This window comes from Pezoporus flaviventris, unplaced genomic scaffold, assembly GCF_033815535.1.
Source record: "Pezoporus flaviventris isolate CSIRO_AGI_PZ_B2104156 unplaced genomic scaffold, CSIRO_AGI_Pfla_v1 ptg000090l, whole genome shotgun sequence".
Lineage (NCBI taxonomy): Eukaryota > Metazoa > Chordata > Aves > Psittaciformes > Psittacidae > Pezoporus > Pezoporus flaviventris.
In genome coordinates, this window is record NW_026892638.1 from 5,266,489 (window position 1) to 5,273,279 (window position 6,791).

The following is a 6,791-nucleotide window of genomic DNA, read 5'->3' on the forward strand; positions in this document are numbered from 1 at the left end:
TTCTGGGCTGCAAGCGCACACTGCAGCCGGCTCATGTTCATTTTCTCATCGACCAGCACCCCCAAGTCCTTCTCCGCAGGGCTGCTCTGAATCTCTTCTCTGCCAAACCTGTAGCTGTGCCTGGGATCGACTAAACTTGTCAGAAATACTTGCAAGCTAGGTTTTTAAGAGATGTTTGTAACTATTAGGGCAGTGGGATTCTTAAACAGGTGCTCAGTAAGCACCAGGAAGTGGAAACACCTCTATTTATAATGTGGAGCTTGACCAGCTTATAAAATGGATTATATTACTTGGTTACCTAAGGTGGCGCAAGACTAGACTTGATCACAGCAATTATCCCTTTCAGATGCTATGGTCCTGTGAGGTCCTTCAAAATTCAAGCACCTTTACTTACATTGTATTTTTACTATGAATATCTAACTGGTCTCTGTTGACAACCTGCACCAACCTCTCATGGGTGAGTCCTATGGCATGTAATAATGTCAGTGGAATGACATACAGGGCAGGCTGGAGAATATTATTCATTTGTGCACTGTTCCGTCCATCTATGAGAAGGTCAGGAGGACAGGCACACAAGGTTTGTTTTGGACTTCCAGCTACAACAAAGACTACTACAGATACAGCTGTTTTCACAAATTATGGTATTAATCTGCCCTTCCCAAAAGCAGTAAGAATGATAATTTTTACCAGAAGCAGTGTAAATTGAATAACAACTTGAAAGCTTAGTAGCTACTTTTAAAAGAGGATTTAAAAGAAGAAAAAAGAAAGCCTTTAATTTACAGACTACATTAACTGCTATTTTTGCTAGAATGTCAAGTAATTTGTTTTACCAACAAATCTACAGTTTGATTGCTTACTGCTTCCGGAAAATATAACTTTGATTTCCTTTTAGAAAGGAGAAGGACCTTTATAATATACTATTATAGCAATACAGTGGCTAACATAGCTGCTGGAAAAACAAACAAAGCAAGTGAATTTACAGACTGAATCTTAACTTGTGCAGTAAATATTTTAAAGATGTAAAACATTTAGTAAGTCTGGTTTTGTTTAGAAACATTTTCCACGACTGGAACATAAAATCATAGAATGGTTAGGATTGGAAGGGATCTTCAAAGCTCATCTAGTCCAATCCTCCTGGAATGATCAGGTCCATCTTCAACTAGGTCAGGTTTTCAAAAACCACATCCAGTCTGAGCTTGAATGTCTCCAGGGATGGTGCATCCACCACCTCTCTGGGCAACCTGTGCCAGTGTTTTATCACCCTCATTGTAAAACATTTCTTTCTCACATCCAGCCTGCATCTCCTCTCTTTTAGTTTAAAACCATTACCCTTTGTCCTACTGCAACAGGCCCTGCTAAAAAGTCTCTTCCCATCTTTCTTACAGGCCCCTTGTAAGAACTGAAAAGTCATAAGGTCTCCCCCCAAGTCTTCTCTTCTCCAGGCTGATCAACCCCAACTCTTTCAGCCTTTCCTCATAGGAGAGGTGCTCCATCCTTCTGATCATTTTGTGGCCCTTTGTTGGCATGCTCCGTTAACTCTAGTAAAATAAATCAAGCCACAGTCTGTGAAGCAGAAGCAGCAAAGGGTAGGATCGGCTTTAGAAAATACAAACACAAAACCCTGCAAACTTGTGCACAATACGCTCCTATTACTGATCATCACTTTATAATATGTCAAGATTAAGCCTTCTGTCTCATTTAACTCTGCTTGCACAGGGATAGCTGTAACTCCATCCAAGACTCTTTTATAGTACTTGCAGTTTTCAAACTAATTTTCACCTAAACAGCATTAGTTAAAACAATAAGTATAATTTTACAAAATACAGTATGTTAACAAATGTTTTTTTCTGGGAAATACGTATACAGACCAGCTTATTGTACTTGCTAATAAATCTGGTAGATCTATTTTGATATACAAAAATCAGTATATCAGCTTCACGTAGGATGGAAAAGCTGTTTGCTTCTGACAAACGGGCTGGGATAACAGCTTCATGGGTAAAGTGTGAGACAAGATTTTTAAAAGAAAAAAGAGAAGGGTCTCAAATTCAGATACTTCAGTTCTCTTCTAGTTTTTAAGTACTCTAATGGCAAATAGATACAACTAAGTTTTTCTTGCTACACCTTACATATACAGAGGACATTCCTATGGGTATAGCAGAAGATTTGCAAATCACAATAAACACAACGAACAACTTTTTCAATCTGTAATTTACTATACCGATTTTTTTTTCTTTGTAAAAGCTGCCAATTTACAGTTAAGAACAACAGTAACAGCATTCAGGTCTTTCTAGCTTTTGAAACAGCAGATCTTAGTGAACACCTCCCAGCCTCACAGGCTGCAGAACCAGCGCCGCATGGTGGAAGCCAGCACTGTGCGAAGACCGCATTCATCAGGCTCCTGACATCAACGTTCACAGGATCTCAATGTTTTAACTCCACCTAGCGGCCTTGTTTTAAAAGAATAATAATATAAATAGACATATCCCATTAAGGCAACATAAAAACTGACAGTTTGCCCCAGGACAAATTATTTAATACTTGATATACCATACGTTGGCATTTCTGTGAAAGTAAGACCCAAGTGCTACCAAACATATATAAATGATAGTGGACAGGCATAGTTTAAGCAAATAGTCAAGCCTCAGATCTAATACATATATATATATATATATATATATATATATATATATATATATATATATATAAAACTTTTCCACAAGGAACTTAAAAAGCATTTCAGAAACAAACTGCAATGAGTATCAAGCAGCATCTAATATAATGTAAGAGATATTGCTGTTGGTCTATGTTGTCAGGACAGATTTTAAGGTAGAAATTTAATAAGCTAAAATCTCTGTGTTATTTAGAGATCCTTAATTCTTGCTTGAATTTTAAATATTTAAGTATACCTCCGTTGTTTCACTTTTGTCTCACAGTTTTAGACAAGAAGTAATTGTTTATTTTATAGTAAAGGAATGACAAAGTCAAGCAAAGTAAGCAGGGGACTGAGTAATCCAAGGTAAAAACAAAAAAGGGGGAAAAAACAGTCTGAGACAGCACAAAGTTTGTTTCATTTAACCATTTATCCATACGGCAATTTTGTTAAAAAAAGGTTAAGAAATGGCTGCTGATTTTTCTGAATGAAACTAGGCAACCAGTGGAGCCCTGCAGGGCTCTGTGCTGGGTCTGTATTCTTCCACGTATTTATTCTTCATCTACTAAAAGGCAGGATTAATGAAGCTGACCAAATTTACTGATAATTTATTGATGATAATGCAGTGTACTAAAGGAACCACAAAAAGATACAAAAGAATGTCCTAAGAGTAAAGTTCAAAACCACTAATAAAGTTAATTTCAGTCTTAATAAATGTGAAATGACACACACATCTGACTTTACATAAACAGTTTAATATATTAGCTGATGAATCATTCTGGAGACATAACAGTTTAACGAAAACACGAGTCAAGAAGCAGCTGAAAAGAAGGAAATTACAGAATTTAGCAGAGGTAGAACAGAGAACACAGAATCATAGAATGGTTAGGGTTCAAAGGACCTTAAGATTATCTAGTTTCAAGCCCCCTGCCATAGGCAGGGACGCCTCACGCTAGACCAGGTTGCTCAAAGCCCTGTCCAACCAGGCCTTGAACACTGCCAGGGATGGAGCATTTACCACTTTTCTGGGCAACCTGTTCCAGTGCCTCACCACCCTCACAGTGAAGAATTTCTTCCTTATGTCTAACCTAAATCTCCCCTGTTTAAGTTTGAACCCATTACCCCTTATCCTATTATTACAGTCCCTGACGAAGAGTCCCCTCTATGGCATCCTTGTAGGCTCCCTTCAGATACTGGAAGGCTGCTATGAGGACAAAACACAAAGATTCATTACACCACCCTGTAATAACTTGTAGCACACACATACTAAGCAGTTATAAACTCTCATCTGTTCTCCCACCTGACTTTTCCGTGCTACAAAATCACAATGAGTTAGCAATAAACAATCAGCTGCACTGAGCAATGCACTCCAATAGACTCCATTCAAAGAACAACTAACTATACAGGGATTTTTTCAGACTGGACAAAAGAGGAATAAATAAATAAATAAATAAATAAAAAAGTATTTTAGAGATTTCTACAACCACGAAGAGGATGGAGAGAGTGAACAGGTATCATTTTTTACTCCCATTGCCCCTGACATAATTTAGGGAGAGATCAAACACAGTTCTAGGAAGCATTACCAATAAAAAAAGGTATTACAATTTTTTTCTCCAAGATCATGTAAGACAACTAGCTTTGTTATCTTGGTAAGTTCTCAGTTTTTGTAAAAGATAGTGCTGGATGGTCATCCTATCTTACACGATTCCTAAGGCACCTTAACCTGGCTCCTGCAGAAGAAAGGACAGACTTCTGAAATAACCTAAACCATTTAAAAGCAGTCCAGAGCAAGTCCATTTAAGTGCAAGTCTAGAGGAGGGCCACAAAGATGATCAGGGGCTGGAGCACCTCCCGTATGAAGATAAGCTGAGAAAGCTGGAGCTGTTCAGCCTGGAGAAGAGAAGGCTGTGTGGAAACCTCACAGCAGCTTTCCAATATCTGAATGAGGCCTATAAGGATGCTGGGGAGGGACTCTTCATTAGGGACTGCAGTGATAGGACCAAGGGTAACAGGTACAAACTCAAACAGGGGAACTTCAGGTTCGATATAAGGAAGAAGTTCTTTACTGTGAGGATGGTGAAGCGCTGGAACAGGTTGCCCAAAGAAGTGGTAAATGCTCCATCCCTGGCAGTGTTCAAGGTCAGGCTGGACAGAGCCTTGGGTGTCATGGTTTAGTGTGAGGTGTCCCTGCCATGGCAGGGGGGCTGGAACTGCATGATCTTAAGGTCCTTTCCAACCCTAACTATTCTATGATTCTATGAAAAGAAATCTTTCCAAGCCAGGCATTTTTTCCTATATGGAGAGAATGACAGAACAGAGACATCCTCAATATACATTAACAGTGTGGTCCAACTGGTGCTCCATGGGTCAAATTCAGTCCACAAAATGCTTCTGAGCTCAGTATCTTTCTCTCAGCCAGTTCAGGAAATAATTTTATTTTGTAAACAATGTCTAATAGACAAATTGTTCTTTTGAACCCTGACGTGGTTACAAAGGTGGGAGCTGTTGATTTGTATCACACAAAAAAAAATTGCTGCTGCAGTACACAGAGGAGGTTGTGCCGTTTGCAGAGCATAGGGAAAAGGAAAAATGTTCCAAGTGTCTCAGCTAGCTCTTCCCACGGCTGATGTGCTGAACCTGATAGCTTAATGAAAGCATATGCATACACTATGAAAATAAGTATGAAATAAGAAAATTACTGTAAAAGTTCTTCCCATTTCTTTGGCCTCCAGTGTCATTCCTTCTCCCGCCTCTTTACCCCAGCCCGTTTCTTGCTGGTTTGCTTCTCAACGAGAGAAAAGCCAGTGTTAAGAGTTTCTTTCCAGTGACAGAAATCTAAAAATAGATCTTAAATATAAATTCTGTTTTTTTTTCCAGAGTCCATATACATCTATTTTCCTATTCAAAACCCGATTTTAAGACTTTCAAAGGAAGACTCCACAATTCAAGAATCCTAGAGAATTATTTTAAGACAATGAAATCATATAAAACAGTGTAACCGCTTTTATTTAGATATTTTTTCCCATTTCTCAGAATATCATCAAAAAGTAAACGGACAACTGCACTTAATTAATCTACGTTTTAGCCTGCCTTTTCCCATACATTTTATTGAACTAAATATTAATCTTTGAATCTTCTGTATTCCAATAGGAAAAGTATTTAATTGTAAATATTCTCCTTTCCCAAAGCTGCCTATTTTAACACCAAGAATTGGATGCTTAATGTAGTTTCATTCAACGTAAAGAGTGATACTAAGATCTGTCTTTTTTACCTCATGTTAAGATGCTGTGGAGAAAAACAGAAGCTAGGAATCTTTGCTACTCAACATTTCTATGACCAAATGCTTAACTTATGAAAACCAGAGGTCATAATGAGGTATTCAAGATTACTCTCTTTTGTGAGACAATTATTTGGGCACTCTTGAATGATGACTTGAAAAAAAAAAAATCACAATTGATAAAGTGCAGTGACCATTCCCCGCTGTACTTACAAGTGATGACCCCCCCCCCCCAAAACTCAAATCAATACTCAATCCTTTATTATTGCTTAAGAAGGAGGTATCTTCAGTTTTCAAATGCAAATTGCAAAGGTAGATTTTTTTGTGTTTTTTTTTTTTTTCTAAAGAAAATACCTTCTGTCCTTATTTTCCTTTCTTTCCTTTTGTTCCTTTTGTGAGAAAAAATCTGTAGCTCAAACAAGGACCGTGAACACAAAATATGGAGAACAGTGAAAATGACTACACAAAGAGAACATAAATGTATATTAGGAAAGTAATTTTCATTTTATTCAACAACAGTACACTGGTCAATTACTTGACAACAGCAAGAGCCTTATGAAAAGGAAAAATTCTGGGTCTTATTTTTTAATTGCTGGTACCCCTCAATCCTAATTCAACCTGAACAAAGGCTATGAAATAGCACAAAAATGGTATGTTTCATGCAGTAAGCACACAAGTGCCATTCCTCAAAAGCCCACAAGAAATAACCATCTTCGTAATTTTACACTCAAATTCAGCTCAGTCCTCATTACCACAATGTATTTACGCTGTGACCCTCCTACTATTTCCATGTTCCCTGTTAAACATGCTGCTTTGCTTATATTCTTCTGCTCTCTTTTATTTCAGCAATGCTCCTCATTTGTC

The 6,791-nt window shown here is 37.8% G+C and overlaps 1 protein-coding gene across 1 annotated transcript in view; it reads right to left on the bottom strand.

Moving 5' to 3' along the window:
• Positions 1–6,791, bottom strand: part of NLN (neurolysin) — a 36,637-nt gene that overhangs the window by 28,960 nt on the left and 886 nt on the right. The window lies entirely within an intron of this gene.